At 38.2% G+C, this 18,677-nt stretch overlaps 1 pseudogene; it reads right to left on the bottom strand.

Moving 5' to 3' along the window:
- Window positions 1-7,837: 7,837 nt before the first annotated feature.
- LOC101628137 overlaps window positions 7,838-18,677 on the bottom strand; it is a 28,996-nt pseudogene continuing 18,156 nt past the window's right edge.

Genomic DNA, 18,677 nt, shown 5'->3' on the forward strand with positions numbered 1-18,677 from the left:
CATGTTGTGGCTAGCTTCATAGTGCTGCCCTTTAACAGATTGCGCCACCTGGGAAGGGCCACATTTTCTTTTTGATTACTCTCATTTTATAATAAATTTTGATACCTGGTGGGACAGGGATAAGAGTTAAAGTGGTTTGTGCAAGTTGGACTTCACTCAGTTAAAATCTCTTGTCCTGCTTACTCATTCAAATTTCCCCTTCCAGTGACGTAACATGGGCGAGTTAGCAATCTGCCTTTGGAACATCCATGTAGAGAAAATCTCTTAGGGATTAAAGAGATCAAGATTGAAGGAAAATTGGTTTTCATGGGGGAAAAAAAATAACACTGAATCCCCACCATCCGTAAGTATGGATACTACATGGGACAAAGAAATAAACATGATAAAACAAAATTTCAAAAGCTTTTAGAAAAATATCTATGGCCTTCAAATCAGAAGGATTTTTTTTTCTTTTTTAAAGATTTATTTATTTATACATACAGAACTGGGGTACAGGCCAGAAATGTGGGGTGGAATGGTGGTAAGAGGATTCACCAGAGACAGAGTGGGAAGCAGAACAGGCAGATTTGCTGAAATGCAGTGCTGAGGACAGCAGCTGGCAAGTCAGGTGAAGTCTGCAGTGGCTGTGCTTTAACTCATGCTGCAGTAGCTGTTGTGCAATCAGGGAGGGCCTGAATTCTAAACCTATACAAGCAAAAATCATAAAGGACAATATTTTAAAAATGAAAACAAACTTTAAAATCGCTTAATAATGGAATATATAAATAAATTTAAAAGATAGTCCTGTGCTATTCTTTAATATACCAGCTATTCTTGTAATAAGAAAAACTAAACAACACAGGTGTGTGTGTGTTTATAAAAACCATTTGCACAAGAGAGAAGAGAAAATTCAAAATGGCCAAGGAATAGATCAAAATGACTCTGTCTTGCTGTTGACCAGGGAAATGCCAGTTATAACAAGGTATTTTTCCTTTTACCTATAAAGATTTTTATAAAGACTGGGAATATTTAATGCTGTCACAGAATAAGAAAACAGCCCCAACAACAAAAGGAAATTGTCGAGTAAACTGAGGTAGTCTTATCATAAAATATTATGCAGTTATTTTTAAAATGAGGTAACTGCCTATACAATATTGTTGCTACTATTTTTTTTAAAGATTTATTTATCTATGCATACAGAACTGGGGTACAGGCCAGAGATGCGGAGGGTGAGAGGATTCACCATAGACAGTGGGAAGCAGAACAGGCAGATGGACGAAGTACACTGCTGAACGAAGCAGCGGGTGGGTCTGCCGGAGACGTCTGCCGTGCCATGTGGGTTTCCTCCAGGGCAGGCGGGGATGGAACTCATGCAGAAGTGGCTTAAGCTTCTTAGTGCTGTGCTTTAACCTGCTTCGCCACCAGGGAGGGCCCTGTTGCTACTATTTTTAGTGAAAAAAGCTTGTTGTGGAATAAGCAATAATCTACTTTTTGTAAAACCCAAACAATTCTGTCCCTTGTAAGCAAGCAACCCTTGATGTAAGGATTGTATGTAAAAGAGAAAGTGGTGATGTTAAATGGGTCTATTTATTAAGATAATTCCTGCATTACAAGGCAGGAGCTTTCAGGAGGCTGTGAGCAATGCACACTCTCCTGTTGCCGTGCCGTGTCTCATTTACTTGCTTTCCATTATTTATAAAACCTAATATGCAAGTTTTGGCTTTTATAGTAATTCTGTTCCTCAAGGGCACATTGGCAAGTGGAGGAGGCCTTAGCAAAGAGACATGCACAAGCTTGAATAATTGTTAGCATTTCATCAAGTTAGATGAATATTTCTGAAAACTTTCAGATAAATTCTTAAAAGGTTGAATCTGCTGAGCATTTTTTCTCAAAATTATTTTTATTTTATTTTGAGTTTGGGACAAAACATTATTCAGGAAGTTTTATAAAGGGCTATTAATCTTTGAGACAGACTCTGGCATGTGGCCAAGTCACTTTCTATTAGTACGCTTGACACTGGCTAGAAACATTAACTTGTTCATACCATTAGGATGCTATCATTTAGTGCACCAGTAATGGGCTAAATGATTCTCCATGTAATGCCTAGTCCCAGGGAGATTCTTAAGAACAGAGTTCATTATGTTCACTGATGCTGTGATGTTAGGAATCAACAGAGAAACAGAGTAATTACAAGGAGGTACACAGTGATAGAAAGACAAAAACTAGGCAAGCATAATGCAGTGGAAAATACACTGTGGTGGGACCAGAGACCTGTACAGACCCAGATCTCTAAACCAGGAAAACAGCCTTTAGCCAAGCAGGCATGTGCTAACGAGGAAGACCAGTGTTCTGTAAGCTATTGTCATCCCATCCAAGAATGAGGGACTTGTTTTAGTTTACGGATTTTCAGCCAATGTTTCTCCTACTCCTAAGGTTCTAAGAGATTTCCCCAGAGATGGAAGTGGGAGGGGCGGCACAGAGGACTAACAAAGGCAGGCCTCCAATCTTTTCTCAGAGCTGATGAAATCACAATAGCTCTGCTTCCTTTTCATGTTCTAGGGTTTTATGTAATATTTCTGAGACAGCAAATTAGAAAATCTCACCACCAGATTATTTCCTTTTCCCAAGCAATCCTCAAAATTCTGTTACCAGTAGAGATGGGATGTTATTGTGGACTTACTTTAGTTCAGTTTTCGCTTTGTCAACAAAATACATCCTTTGGAACTCCATTATGTTGATAGGGAAAACAGACAATGGTTACTATGTGGGCAAATACATTCCCTGAAACTTTCACTGCAGGACTTAGAGCCTTTTGAATATTTCTGTTCAATGTGAACTTCAGAAGGGATGCAGTGAACACTCTTTTCCATACTACTTTGCTTCATCTTACATGACCTGATTCCCCCAAATTCCATCTTCTCACACCTTTCCACTATGATCCCATAAAATTCTATTCCATGGAACAAATTCCTCCACCCTTTTACAAAATGATGTTTCACCTTTCTTGCCACTTTAATGGGTTGCATGTGTTCTCCTCCAAAAAGAGAACTGACTCCCAGTGCCTTAGACTTTGACCTTACTTGGGAACAGCAAATGTATTAGTCAAGATGAAGTCATACTGCACGAGGGTACAAGATGCCTGGCTTCCTAACAAGACGCATTGACAGCTATGTGAAGACACACAAAGAGAAAATGGTCATGGAAAAACAGAGGCAACGACTGGGGTGGTTTATGTAAAAGCAAAAGAATTCCAAGGATACTGGCAATAAGCAATAACTAAAAGAAGAAAGGATTCTTCCCTAGAGGCTTTGATGAAAGCATGGATGTGCCGACATCTTGATTTAAAGTTTTTAGCCTCCAGAATGATGAAGCAATACATTTCTGTTGTTTTAAACCACCGAGATTTGGCAGTTATGGTAGCCTTAGGAAATTAATATACTACTGTTCTATTATAGATACCTAGTTCTGGCAGCTGATAGTCACTACCAGGGTACCAAGGATTGAGTGAGTGAGTAAATTGAGGCCCAGAGTATTCAAGGGCTAGCATGAGAGATGGGAGTGTGGAGGTATCTATATTTCTATGCTTTGAAACATTTAATTAAAGGATTTTTGAGATTATCACAGCCTAGAAATATAACCACTTGAGACGGTGGAGGAACACCTTGTAAATTTGGGCCAACAGGTGAAATTCCACTTATCTGAGTTCTTTTAACACTCTTTGGCTTTGCTTCCCAGACATCTTTACCTTCCTTTCTCTTTTCCCATGTATTAGAAAATAGCTTTCCTTTCCTAGTGAACTCTAAATGATTGTTACTTTGATTCATTACAAATGTCCTTTTCTGTAAGAACTTCAAGGTCCCTGGTGAGCATCTGTTTCCTTGGGTGCTGGGAATAGATTTGATCAGAGGCAAGAAGAGTTAAAACTCCAGCCATGTACTTTGAACATGATTACCTTTCCATGGTGGACTGGACAAATTCCATGCCAGATTATTAGGTTAGGGCACTCAGATGTGCTAACAAGCTGCTGCTCCTTTGGCTATGTAAATAGGAAAACTTCCAGTTTCTAACAGCCATCTGACACCATTAATTTGTGAACTGGAATATCCTAAACTGTCAAAACATAAGTAAATAGCAATAATAACTAAAGTCAAAGCCAATAAAGTTGGGAAGGTAACACAGCAAGATATTACCTATAGTTTTCTCTAAGTAGAATTAAGAATGATTTTAGTTCTTTTTTAATAACTTTTAAAACTGCATAACTTTTTTTTAAAAAATGTGGTATATATACACAATGGAATATTACTCAGCAATCAGTACTTTTAAAAAAATACTATAATAGTTCATTTTTACATCATTTTGTCCCTTTTTTCCGTCTCAGTTTTAATCACGTGGACTTCCTAGCACCCATGTGCCATTACCATAGTCCAGTGCACCTCCTTCCTCCCACCATTTTTGATCCCAATCTCCATTCCACCCCAATAAAATGTCTCTGGTCTATAGCTGTTCAGTATTATTATTATTGTTATTATTATTATTATTATTGTCTCCCCTGGTCCTTTATATGCCTGCAATGAGTGAAACCATCCAGTATTTTTCCTTTTCTTTCTGGCTTATTTCACCAGCATGATCTTCTCCAGCTCCATCCATGTTGCTGCAAAACACATGTGTTTGTTTTTTTGATTGCTGAGTAATATTCCATTGTGTATGTATACCACATCTTTTTAATCCAGTCACCTATTTTTGGGCATTTGGGTTGACTCCATGTGTTTCCTTTTGTAAATAAGCAGCATTAAACATGGGGGTGTAGGTGTCTTTTTGAATCAGTGTTTTTGTGTCTTTTGGGTAGATACCTACGAGTGGGGTTGCTGGGCCACATGAAAACTCCTTTTTTAGCGTGAACTACATAATTTTTAAAAAACGTTAATAGATTTTAGTTCAGAATCAAACAAATCAAACTGTCAGGTTTGAAGGGACCCACCACCACTTAGTGTGAGATTGGGAAATTAGCCAACTTAACTTAGCCAAAAAGCTTGGTTAGCTAGCAAATAAAATAGAAAAGCATTTATTAATTTGGCACATTCACCACTTTGGTTATTATAAAGCTGTGTCCACTGCAAGACTACAATTTACACTTATCTAGGATACATTTGAAGTACTTAAGACTACAAGGAATAGAACATCTGACTGAACGTAGTTTTAAATACTATTTCTTGTCATGTAACAATAACTTCTAGATAGTGATATAAGATTCAGCTTCTCTTTGACTCTTTGGCTTCTCCTCATGGTTACAAGATGACTCCTGTAGTTTCAAGTGCCATCCTCTCCAGGGATGAGAGTGGGAAGACAAAAGGTTTCTACTTACTAAGAAAGAAAAGCTTCCCTAAAATTTTTTCCAGCAATTTTCTCTTAGGTACCATTGGCCAGAATTGTGTTACTTGCTCATTCTCTGGAAGCAAGGGATGACGGGCAAATGAATGTCTGATTTCTTCAGTGTGCAGGGGAAAGCAGTTTCCTCCCACTAAGAGACATCATGGCACATGACTATGGCAGAGGCCACCAGGAGTGTCTGCTGCAATAGAGACTTGGGGGTAGTGCAGGTAAGAATAGACCCCAAAATAGTAAGTCTTTTATGAGCTCCTTTATAAAAAGAACTTGTTTTGAAACTCTGACATGTTTTATACCACAGATAGCTATTTACTATCCATCATATTCAAGACATTATTCTAGGTGCTTTTAAAAAGATAAAAATATGAAAAGAAAAGGAAAAAGATCTACATGCAACTATAAGTCAGGCTCTGTGGTAGTTAATTTAAATCTATCATTTCTCTTGCTTCTTTAAGGAAGATGCATTGGATTTATTTTACAAATGAAATGGATACCTCAAGGAACCATACCACTTTTGTCACCTTTTCCTCCTTAACTCTTACTCTACAGCAATCCCAAACTTAGAAGTACTTCTCCTACAAAAAAAAAAAAATCATGACCATGTTACAGAGATTTACATGGAATATGACTAAAAGTGTTATTTTGTACATTGATTAAAGAGAGCGGAAGTAAATATAGGTTATCTGAAAGACAGTGATGTTTATTTTACCCTTAAATGTACTTAATATTGTTTTGAAAAGTGAAAGAGATTTTGGAAGTTTCCTTGTAGCTTCAATTTGGGTGCAAAAGCAGTGTGTGTAACTAAAAGCAAATAATTTATTTCTATATTTATGATGGTTCAATGTTTTTTTTTGTTTGTTTGTTTTTTTAAAGATTTATTTATTTATTCATACAGAACTGGGGTACAGGCCAGAGATGCGGAGGGTGAGAGGATTCACCAGAGACAGAGCGGGGAGCAGAACAGGCAGATCGGCGAAGTACACTGCTGAGGGGAGCAGCGGGCGGGTCAGGAGAGGTCTGCCACGCCATGTGGTCACCTCCGGGGCAGGCAGGGATTGAACTCATGCGGAAGTGGCTTTAGTTTCTCAGTGCAGTGCTTTAACCCGCTGCGCCACCAGGGAGGGCCACAATGGTTTTTTTTTAAAGGAGTTGTCATACATAAACACATGGTATATACATTAATGTTAACGTTAATATGTAATGTTCTTATTTCCAGTTTAGTAAAACAGTTGCTTAAATGTTGAAGTATGTTTTTCCTCTTAAAGAAGAAAGTTTTTCAAAATAGACATAATTAAAAGAAAATAAAAGCCATTTATATCTTATAACAAATAGAATCAGCATCAGATTTTTTCCAGAATTTTGTTTTTTATTAAAATGTTTTTACTTTTAAATAAAACTACTCATCTCTAATACTTTAAAAATATCATCTCAGCCCTCCCTGGTGGCGCAGCGGGTTAAAGCACTGCACTAAGAAGCTTAAGCCACTTCAGCATGAGTTCGATCCCCGTCTGCCCCGGAGGTGACCACATGGCATGGCAGACCTCTACTGACCCACCCGCTGCTCCCCTCAGCAATGTACTTCATCGATCTGCCTGTTCTGCTCCCCACTCTGTTCCTGGTGAATCCTCTCACCCTCCACATCTCTGGCCTGTACCCCAGTTCTGTATAAATAAATAAATCTTAAAAAATATATATCATCTCATTCTCCATAATCTACCTTCCAAATTCTATTCCCCAGAGACAATCACTATGAATTATTTTAGCTATTTACTCATCTTAAACTTTTATTTAAAAAAGTTAGATATTATCTATTTCCTTCCTCCTAGAAGGTGGAAGTTTATACTCTTGTTTCCTCTCCATTTGTTTCTTCTCAGATATGCACCCTCCCTACTCCCACCCCTTCACAACATAATGATACCAATGAAGTTATATCACAGTTTATTGTGTACATTCAGTATCATTCTGACTGTGCAAATAATATTCACAACTGAGTTTTACAACTACAATTACATTTTATTTTTTATATGATTTTTTTCACTGAATGAAGTTGACATTGACTTTGATTTTCTGCTTGCTTAATTTCAATGTTACTGTCACTGATTCTCAATTTTCTGAAAGAGGTGCAATCTGAATTTATTTAATTATATCAGGAAAATTTCCATTTCTTTCTTTTATTATTTCCTTTTTCTTGTTTATTTGAATGTTATTTTTGAGTATCATCCTCCCTGGAGCCCTATTTCCCCCAATTCCAATATAACTTTTTCTCCTTTTTCTTGATACTTGGGGTAGTTATATAATTTTAGGTTGAAATGTTTTCCTCAAGAATTTATTTGACCTTTTTTTCCCACTTTATTTCAGTATTCTCACTATAATAATGATTCCTTTAATTTAAATGAAAAACCATAGAGGGTTCCTGAAAGGGTGGCAGCAAAGGAATGGAGGTATCAAAGACTCAGAAAGGTAGAGTGGGGCATCAGCAAATCATCTTGATTGAGCTCTTGAAGTTGCTGGCCACTTGGATCTGCAATTGGTAGGCCATTGGAATCTTGAAATCACAGAGCCTGGTTACAAACTGGCTGGTAGGCCACTTGGGTCAGCACTCCCGATGCACTATGAAGACCCTGTGAGGAAAACCAGTGCAAAAGTAGGCACTTGAATGTGTGCACATCTATGCATTTGAGGCAGTAGAGCTTCACCATGGCCTCACCCGGGATGTCTGAAAAGCTGATGGAAAGGATAGGTTGGTTGTCACAGTATGAATGGGTAATCAAAGTCTCCCTATTTTTTCCAACATATGGATGATGGCCAAGCTGGTAAGGACATTATGGGCATGGATCAATCAGTAAATAAAGCATCTTGATGACATGCTCAATCAGATCACTTTGGTTGGGATTTTCTTCCAGCCTTTCCTTAGGCACTAGATCCATGAAATTGTCTATAGCTTGTTGATAGTGGGGCAACTGCTCATTGAATCCAATGAGACTGAATTTGTCCTGGATGTATAGTCTTCATCTGCTTCACAGAAAAGTTCATTGCCCTGGAGCCTGAGAATCAGAAATCCAAGACAACTCTGAGCTTCTCATTTTTACATCAGCAGTTAGACCCAGGCCAGGACGAGGGGTGTGCAGTTATTGCTTTCCGGGAAGTATGTAGATGGTTCTCTAGAATTTTTAAGACATGTTTTTGCTGTCTTCTAATTCCCATTTTTATGTACAGATCTTTCTTTTTCTCTTTGAAAGTTGTTAGAATTAAAATTCTATTCCTGGTAATCTAAACTTTGTGATACTATATTTTGATGTGTAACATATTTTCATCCATTATGCAGTATTCTCAATAGACATTCTTCATTTCTGGAAATCCTTCTTATATAATTCATATCATTTTCGCTATTGCCACTTTCTAGAAAGTCTACTATTTGCATATATAATCTCCTGTCTCTTATTTTCTTATCTCTTCTCTCCAATTTTCCATCTCATTGTCTTTCTGTTATAATTTCTAGATGATATCCCAATTGATTCTTCAAACATTCTACTGATGTTTATATATCATCCATTACATGTTCCATTTCAGTATAGCAACTTGACCATTTTTGTGATGTAATAACTTCTCCTATATCTCTGGGAATATAGTTTTCTTCTAGTATTGGTATTGATTATTTTTACTTTTTTTGGTCATCTGTTCTGGTCTCTAAGTTTACAACTAGTAATTGTCTCCAAATGGATGGTAATCCTTAACTTTACAAAGGAAACACTTCTGTGTGTTGATGAGTGAAATCTAAAAGTTGGTTGGAAGATCTTTGTTCAATATATGCTAGATTTTCTTAGAAGACAGTCTGTTTTGTGATGGACTCCCCATTTGTCAATATTTCTACATTTTTTTCTACTAAGAAAAAATAGAGAGGAATCTAGTCTCCGATTTAAAAAAAAATAAAAAGTATACATTCTGGCAGATTGTGTTCTTGGAAGTGAGTGGGAGAATAAGATCAGTCACTTATGAGGCCCTCCCTGGTGGCTCAACAGGTTAAAGCATAGCATTATGAAGCTATCATACCCACTGTAGCACAAGTTCAATCCCTACCCAGGGAAGTGACCCACATGGTGTGGCAGACATCTCCTGACCCACCCGCTGCTCCCCTCAGCAGTGTACTTTGTCGATCTGCCTATTGTGCTCCCCATTCTGTCTCTGGTGAATCTTCTCACCTCTCGCAACTCTGATCTGTACCCCAGTTCTGTATGAATAGATAATAAATCTTAAAGAAAAAAAAAGATCAGTCAGTTACTATCCCTCTTTTCTTTTTTCTTACTACTTCCTATCCAAGAACTTATCTCAATACTTTGATTTCCTTTGGTTTGGCTCTTATGTTGATAAATCTTCAGTATTTTGCCAGGGATTGTGTCCAAGCTGTGTGAGAACAACAAATAAACCTAGGAGGTCTAAGTGTTTTTAAAACAGAATTTTAAGTAATTCTATACCTCTGCTATCAAAGATAATCAGCTTTACCAATTCCTGAGCATTTCAGAGATGTGAAGGCATGAATTGGCTTCTTTCATTGTTTTGCCCTAATTTCTGGTTTCCCAAGGGAGTTACCACTTGGAAACTGCTTTCAGATATCTAAAACTTAAATGACACCTCTCAGGTCATGTGGGCTGTGATTGGCATTCTGAGGACATGCAATGGCCTATTGGGCAACTCGTGCCCATAGTTCCTGTCCTCAGGGGACAGACACCCAGGTCACTCCACTTCTGCAGTTGTTATAATCAGCGGGAATTTTCCTCCAGTTTGAATGTGGATTTAAAATGATGTATTATTGTAAGACCCTGGAAAGTAAAGCAAACTATAGTCTTTACTTGGTTTAAAAAAAATGACATCTTTCCTTTCCTGGTATCTCTAATGGGATTTTCTTTGAAGTCTTTGTTTATTATATTTGTTTTAAACAACACTGTTGTCATTTTATGTGACTTCAGGAGATACCAAGGAAGTTCTTGCATTCAGTCTACAATATTTAACGAGAAGTCATATCTACCTTTCAACATTCTTTTGAATTTAGTTTTCAGAGTTATTACACTGAAGAATACCTTTTAGTATACTAGTTTTTATATATTATTATTTTTAAAGATTTATTTATTTATGCATACAGAACTGGGGTACAGGCCAGAGGTACAGGGGTGGTTAGAGAATCCAGCAGAGACAGAGTAGGGAGCAGAACATGCAAATGGAGCAGAACATGCAAATGGACGAAGTACACTGCTGAGAGGAGCAGCAGGCGGTTCAGGAGAGGTTGGATCAGCTACAGGGCCGGGGAGTGAACTCACACTGAAGTGGCTGTGCCTAGCTTGCAGTGCTTCCTGTTGTGGCCACCAGGAAGATTATTATATATAATCTTTATATTATTATTATTTTTATAAGAATTTTCCTATAATTTTATAAGAATTTCCCTAAGGTAATGTGTCAATACATTTTGAACATTAAGGTGATATTCATACAGTTCACTCTTATTTCTAAGACTAATATATAATTGAGTCTTCAACCTCTCAGTGTGTGTGTGTGACATATGTATAATGGTTCTGGGAAATGCTACATAACTTTTGAATGTAGCCAGAATATCAAGACATTCAGCCCTCTTACCACTTTCTTTGGTTTCATAAGCTATCTCATGTTTCAAAACCTGAAGTAATGTTCATGTTCCTGAGGACAGAGAAGGAACTTCATCAAACATTAGGGGAAAAGTTATTTTTTTCTTGTCTCTTTTATTTATTGACTTTTATTGAGGTAACATTGATCAACACTGTATATGATTTAGAGGTATAAAATCACACCATCAGATATGTGTTCGTATATTACAACCACCACCAAAGCACCCATAGTCCTCCACTAAGTATGTTACTTACCTTTTTAATGTCCTCATTAGTTATCTAGGATGCTTAGATACTAATATTAACTGTGTCTGGCAAGGTATATAAATACTTCCGACTTTAGGTATTATAAAAATATCTATATATTTTATGCTATCTTTGTTTTTTGCTCTGACTGCTCTGTTTTTTTTTTTTAAGATTTATTTATTTATGCCTACAGAACTGGGGTACATGCCCGAGGTGCAGGAGCAGTGAGAGGACTCACCACGGACAGAGTGGGGAACAGAACAGGCAGATTGACAAAGTACACTGCTAAGGGGAGTAGCAGGCAAAACAAGAGAGATCTGTTGTGCCATGTGGGCCACCTCCCTGGCCTGGGGTTGAACTTGTGCTGAAGCTGCTGCAGCTGTCTTCATAGTGCTATGTTTTAACCCATTGTGCCATCAGAGAGGGCCCCTGACTGCTCTTCGTATACTCACTGCTCTAACCAGCTGGCAGTATATGGCTCTATCATGTTTGATATTCAAGACACATACAGCTAGCTATTTTTCATTTGAGTGTATATATTACTTTTCCTTAAATTTATGTACATTTACAGCTATTTGCAATGCTAAATTATGCCCTTGGAATATATTGTGTTTCTTAAAATCATTAAAACTCACAAAATTCTAATGAATAATAAAGTAATAAACACTATTTATATTTACCAGACCTCTGCAAATAATATATACAAATGTGTTTATGTTTCCTCTTCTCCTTTTATATATCAAATCATTTTTTTTCTCAAGCCTGAGATTCTTTCATACTAATCTGAAGATTTGGTGACCATTGACAACACTGTCAATATTTCACATACTCTTACATGTGAAACAGCAGAGCATAAAGGTTTGGGGGAAAATAATAAATAATGATTGTTTAACTGTGAAACAATGTAATTTAGAAAGAATTTACTATATTCTGTACTAAAACCAATATATACATCTAACCACTCAGTAAAATGGATTCAGAGATCACTTGAATAAAATTAAACTAAAAGAGGAATGGATTAGTATGACTGCTGTAAGAGAATATATTTCAAAAAATGTCTTTTAAAATGCTTCCCTCTTACTGAGAGACAAGATATAGTAAGAGTAGAGAATTTTCCTGAACAGAAAGATTCTGGAACAATATTTTATTCTTGTGAAAATAGAGCACTGGTGGGCCCTCCCTGGTGGCGCAGCAGGTTAAAGCACTGCACTAAGAAGCTTAAGCCACTTCTGCATGAGTTTGATCCCCGCCTGCCCAGGAGGAGATCCACATGGCATGGCAGACCTCTACTGACCCACCCGCTGCTCCCCTCAGCAGTGTACTTCGTCGATCTGCCTGTTCTGTTCCCTGCTCTGTCTCTGGTGAATCTTCTCACCCTCCGCATCTCTGGCCTGTACCCCAGTTCTATATGAATAAATAAATAAATCTTAAAAAAAAAAAAGAACATTGGTAAATTCTGCCCTAATAATCGCTTTCCCTCAAATGGATGGTGTGAGGAGTGAAAGGACCACTAACTTGGACCTATTTCTAAATAAATGAAAAAAATTATAAAGATGTGGTAATGAGAGAAGACAGGAGTATGTCAGAATAAAGGATGATAAAGTTCAGAAATTATTAGCCATGCATATACCCTAGATTAAATTTTTTAAAACAGGAGGTTAGGAAAATAAATAAAGGGCCAAGCAAAAGAGACTACATCAGTATAATTCTTTCTCTTTAATTGGGAATCCTTCTGATGCAGAAGAAATTTCTTAAATGTATTTGCTGATATAGGAATCCAATTGTGAGTTTATATTTTTAAAGAATTTATGCATAAATTATTACCTGCATAATCTTTGAATTTATACATGGATTAGTACACAATTGAAGTAATCTATATCTAATAATGAACTAATCTAGGATAATCTCCTTAGTTTAAGTGTTTTGATTAGTCATTAAAATATCCCTCCCAATTTTGGCTCCTGCCAAGAAAGAATAAGAATCTGGAATTACGTTCCCATCTTAAACACCTAGAAAAGTAGACAAAACATGGGAAGTATCTTGTTTAACACATGTAGACAAAAGGCAGTAAAGACAAAACAAATAAAAAGGACCGTCCACCATTTCATAGATTTTATAGATTTTCTTTTAGGTTAATTCTTGGGCTGTGACACAAAATTTGGTAATCTTCCATAATTAAGGTGCTTAGATTTCAGGCTAATAGTTTTGTATGACAAGAACTCCAGAGAGGACTGAGCTGTACAGAGAATGGACTTCAGAGTTTGTTTTGAAGTTCCCCTGCATCTGCAGATGCCTATTATGAAACTTTATGAAACTGGATAAAAGCAACATTGAAGGAAGGAATAATTTCTGCATAACTAAGATGAAAAGTCCCCTGGCTAACACATTAAGTTTCTTTTAACCAAACTGGAAAGTCTCTTTGAGTACAAAAGGCATTGACTAAGGATCCCCAAAAGAATAGGTATTCAAAAGGGACTAAATTAAATCCAGAAAATAAATTCTGGAGCCACCTTAAAAAGACTTCTATGAAACATCAAAGTATCAAGCTATCTTGCTAGTCACCTTACCTACCAGTCAGAAAATACTCAAGAATTTTTAAATGAACATACAACACTTAACCCAAGCAATATAAAAGTCTCAATGCCCCATATCCAATCCAGAATAATTAAGGAACAAGACAAGGATGCCTTAGCACCACTTTTACTCTACATAGTAATAGAAATCTTTGCCAGAGAAATTACCAAAACAAGAAAAAAAAAATAGCGGGGGGCAGGGGGGAGAAATAAACACCATTGAAGTTAGAAAGGAAAAAGTAAAATCATTACTACTTTCAGACATCATAATATTATATATAGAAAATCCTAAAAATTCACCAAAAGCTGTCAGTCAGAAGTAATAAACAAATTTTAAAGTGTTGCAAGGTATAAAATTGAAAATGTGCTGTGTTTCAGCCCTCGCTGCTGGGCTGTGTTAAAGCACAACACTAAGAAGCTAAAGCCACTTCAGCATGAGTTCACCCCAAAGGAGATCCACATGGCGTGGCAAACCTCTCCTGACCCGCCCGCTGCTCCCCTCAGCAGTATACTTTTTCAGTTGGCCTGTTCTGTTCCCCACTCTGTCGCTGGTGAATCCTCTCACCACCCCTGCATCTCTGGCCTGTACCCCAGTTCTGTATGCATACATAAATAAATCTTTAAAAAAATGGATTTTTGTCACTAAATTTTGGGGTTATTTATTAGGAAATATATTATGAACTGAGTTGTGTCCCCAAAGTTTATAAAGTGAACCTTCAGCACATCTTTTTAAAAAATTTTATTTGTGCATACTGGGATACAGGCTGGAGGTGAGGGGCGTGAAAGGATTCACCAGAAACAGTGGGAAGCAGAATAGGCTGATGTACTTAAATACACTGCTGAGGGGAGAAGTGGGCAGGAGAAATCTGCTGCACCATGTGGATCACCTCCTTAGCTGGGGATCAAACTTGTGCTGCAGTGGCTGTGGCTATTCAGGGAGGGCCCTGACTCAGCACCTCTTGATGTGACTCCATTTTGACACAAAGACTTGAAAATGAGGCCCTGGAGTACACCTAATGTCATCTGACTGGTGTCCTTCTAGGAAGAAGAGTTAGGGATGCACAGAGAGACCCCAGATTTTGCAGATATGGGGAAAGAGCATGGGAAGATTCAGCAAGAAGGTGACCATCTGTGAGCCAAGGGGATACCTCAAAAGAAACAAACTGCCAAGACCTTGATCCTAAACTCTTAGCCTCCAGACCTGTGAGAAAATAAATTTCTATTGTTTAAGTCATCAGTCTATGATATTTTGTTATAAAAACTGACATGCTCAAGAAAACTCTTTCTCCCCTCATTTCCATAAATGCTACCAAATCACTGAATGAACCTCCAGAATCCATTATTTTTACTAACTAAACTTTGTCCTTGACTTTTACTTAAAATATAGTCCAGGAGGGCCCTCCCTGGTGGCGCAGCGGGTTAAAGCACTGCACTAAGAAGCTTAAGCTACTTCCGCATGAGTTCGATCCCCGCCTGCCCTGGAGGAGATCCACATGGCGGCAGACCTCTCCTGACCCGCCCGCTGCTCCCCTCAGCAGTGTACTTCGTCGATCTGCCTGTTCTGCTCCCCACTCTGTCTCTGGTGAATCCTCTCACCCTCCGCATCTCTGGCCTGTACCCCAGTTCTGTATGAATAAATAAATCTTTAAAAAAAAAAAAATATAGTCCAGGAATTCTGATCATCACTGAACGAGTGGGATCCTCTCAGAAATTGATTTTTGGGTCTCGGGGAGGACTAGAGAATCTTATGAGTGTCGTTTCAAGAGCAGAAAGACCCAGTATGCAAAGGCAAACTGAAAAAGCATGTACTTAGAGACAAGTAAGGAGAATGAAAGTTCATAAAGATTTCATTTTTACTAGTCTAATAGAATTTTTCTGAGGAGGTAGTATATTCATATATGCTGAAAAATGACTTTGAATTATTACTGTAAACTCTCCAAATTGATTGGATTGATCTCAGTTGGTTTCTAAAGAGCCAAGTTGTCAAGTTGGATTCCCAACAACGGATCTTCATTTGGGAGTCTAGATAGCAAATGAGAGGACTGCTGAACTAAGCCTTCACTGCTGACATACCCAGAAAAAAATCAGAGAGATCTTTGATGATATCAGGAGGTCTTCATGAGTTAAAGAAATTGGAAACATTACTATAAATATGATCTCATTTGAACTCATGGCCTTGAGAGACCTGGGGAAATTTGAGTTACAGAGAAATCAATGGAAAAGAATTAACAAAAATATGTGACAATAGTACCAGGCAGACCAAAACCTAGAGTGAACCGGGGTTGAAAAAGAATGCTAAAAAGAAAAATCACATCAAGAAAGAAACATGAGGCAAGTTGAAGTCTGTCGGTCAACTATTATGAAATGATCAGCCAAGATGAAAAATTACAATGACAATAATCAAATAAAACAAAAACAGGAAGGGACCCAACAATCTGTCTGTCTGCTTCCTTCTTCTCAGGACAAAGCTGAATGTGTCTGAAAGCAAGCTTAGCAAAGGCCTCTGACTCAGATGCCAGGAGGAGGGGGAAATGAGGCAACCATACTTGATCTTAGTTTGTCAGTCCTGACCTAAGCCTGATCTTAAGTCAAGCACAAACCTACAATAGATCAATTAATGTTGGAATGAGAAGAAACAAAATCACTGTAAACTGGTTAATGGAAGAACTGGGGGGGTCAATACACCAGTCAGAATTTTAGTCCTAGTCTATGACTCAGATGTTCCCGGTCCCTGCACAATGGCACATATATCTTGACAGTAGAGAAGATATATCCTGAAAGACATATAGATCACAATAGAGACCAGCATATCCAGTAGCAGCAAAACTTAGAGTGAACTGGAATCCCGTGCTTGAATACTTGCTTCCAAGGGGTAGATTGTACTCCCCATACTACTGACAATAGGTCTGTCCATGTGATTTCTCTGACCAATAAAGAGACTGTCATTGCCAGACAGTCACTTTTAGGTCCAGTTTGTGGTTTGCCATTTCTCCTTTTTCTCAACCATGAGACTGGCAATATTCCAGAGAGAATCTGTTCCATCATCCTGAGGCCCACGGTAAAAACTGTAGGAGCAAAGTGGCACTGACTTGTAATGAACATGAAGTGTAATGAGAAAGAAATCTTTATGTTGTCAGCCATTGTGATTTGGAAGCCATGTGTTACTGCAGCATTATGTAGCCTCTTCTGGCTGTTACAACCTGCAAGAGAATAACACTGGGAATGCTTCATTTACCAGGGGGCATCTCTGGGCTTCAGGAGATGACTCTGTAAAAATATGGGAAGAATCAGGGTAACCCACCAGAAGCTCAGGAGCTAAGAAAATGGGAGAATTTGCTGGAGGGAGCAGAACATAAGAAATCCCCTGAAACAGCAAATATACTGTTATATTTACCCCAAGTGAAAATACAGGAGACTGAAGATGTCTGGTAAAACAGAGGTCATATTAATGAAAACAGTTTGAGGGGAATTGAGATTTTGCTTGTTTTATTGTTTAGCTCAATTCCGCATCAAAAGGTAAAGTATGATTAAGCTGATAAAATTGAGAAGATCAAAAAAAAAAATTGAGAAGATCAGATGGTGACAAAAGCATACCCACCCCCTGAAAGCATGCTGGTTTGGGATATTGTATTTTGAATGTCCAACTGAGGAACAGTGCTATCAAGCCATTGTAGCCTGGTGGTGGCGCCTTTTCATCTACTATTTCTGTTTCATTTTGAAAGTTAGGTCTACCCCCCAGATAAATAAAATCACCATTGTAGTCTTGCTTGACTTTACAGAAGGGACAGGAAAATATTAAATGCTTAGGAGCAGGGAGTCATTTGTCCAGGGACAAATTTCCTTTTTACTGTCACACCTGCTGCCTGAATTACGAGCATCCTGCATTAGACTCCCCTCAAGGTTCACTGCTCACTTTTTTTTTCTTTTTTAAAGATTTATTTGTACATAGAACTGGGGTACAGGCCAAAGGCGCGGGGGCGGTGAGTGGATTCACCAGAGACAGAGTGGGGAGCAGAACAGGCAGACTGATGAAGTACACTGCTGAGCGGAGCAGCAGGTGGGTCAGGAGAGGTCCGCCACACCATGTGGTCATCTCCTGGGCAGGTGGGAATCGAACTCATGTGGAAGTGGCTTTAGCCTCTTAGTGCTGTGCTTTAACCTGCTGCGCCACCAGGGAGGGCCTCACTGCTTACTTTTGAAGACATCAGTACTCCCTTTCATCAATTGTTGGCTGTTCTACTTGGAATAGACAGATTTTGATACCTTTGGTCAATCTCCTTTACTAGCGAAGCTGAGACTCTGCATTTATCTTAACTTTTGTTTCCCCTGAGCTAGTTCTGCTGAATAACATCTGTGCCCTGCTCATCTCTCCTGCTATAAACGTACGCTTTGTACATGGGCAAGTCTCAAGTCAGAATGGCAAGTGATATGAATGAAGGGAGACTCAGCCTTCAAAATGACCTCAACTGTTTTACATGAGTGCTCCAAATCAACAAGAAACAATTCCCTGGGAAGGTTTTGTAGGCAAGCTAAAAAATGGAATTGCACGATCCATAGGTGGAGAAGATCCAGCCTGATAGGTTTCCCAAAGATGGACCTGGGATGTGGTCTGCTGGAGCACAAGAAACCACTCTCTATTGTAACGGCTTAACAAACTCTTAAAGGCTATGGTGATGGTACATGGGTGCTTTGGTGATGGGAAACCCACACAGATTACAATTGAAATGGGAAATGGCACAAAATTGTGTAAAAACAAACTATTACATATAAAAAAGTAACTCTCAAAGGAAATACTAATCTTTCTCTAAATTATTTTTGTTTATCTACCTCTAGAGAGGGTCGTGGGCTTTCACTTGTCAAA

The sequence above is a fragment of the Condylura cristata genome, unplaced genomic scaffold, assembly GCF_000260355.1.
Source record: "Condylura cristata isolate star-nosed mole 26May11 unplaced genomic scaffold, ConCri1.0 scaffold00006, whole genome shotgun sequence".
Lineage (NCBI taxonomy): Eukaryota > Metazoa > Chordata > Mammalia > Eulipotyphla > Talpidae > Condylura > Condylura cristata.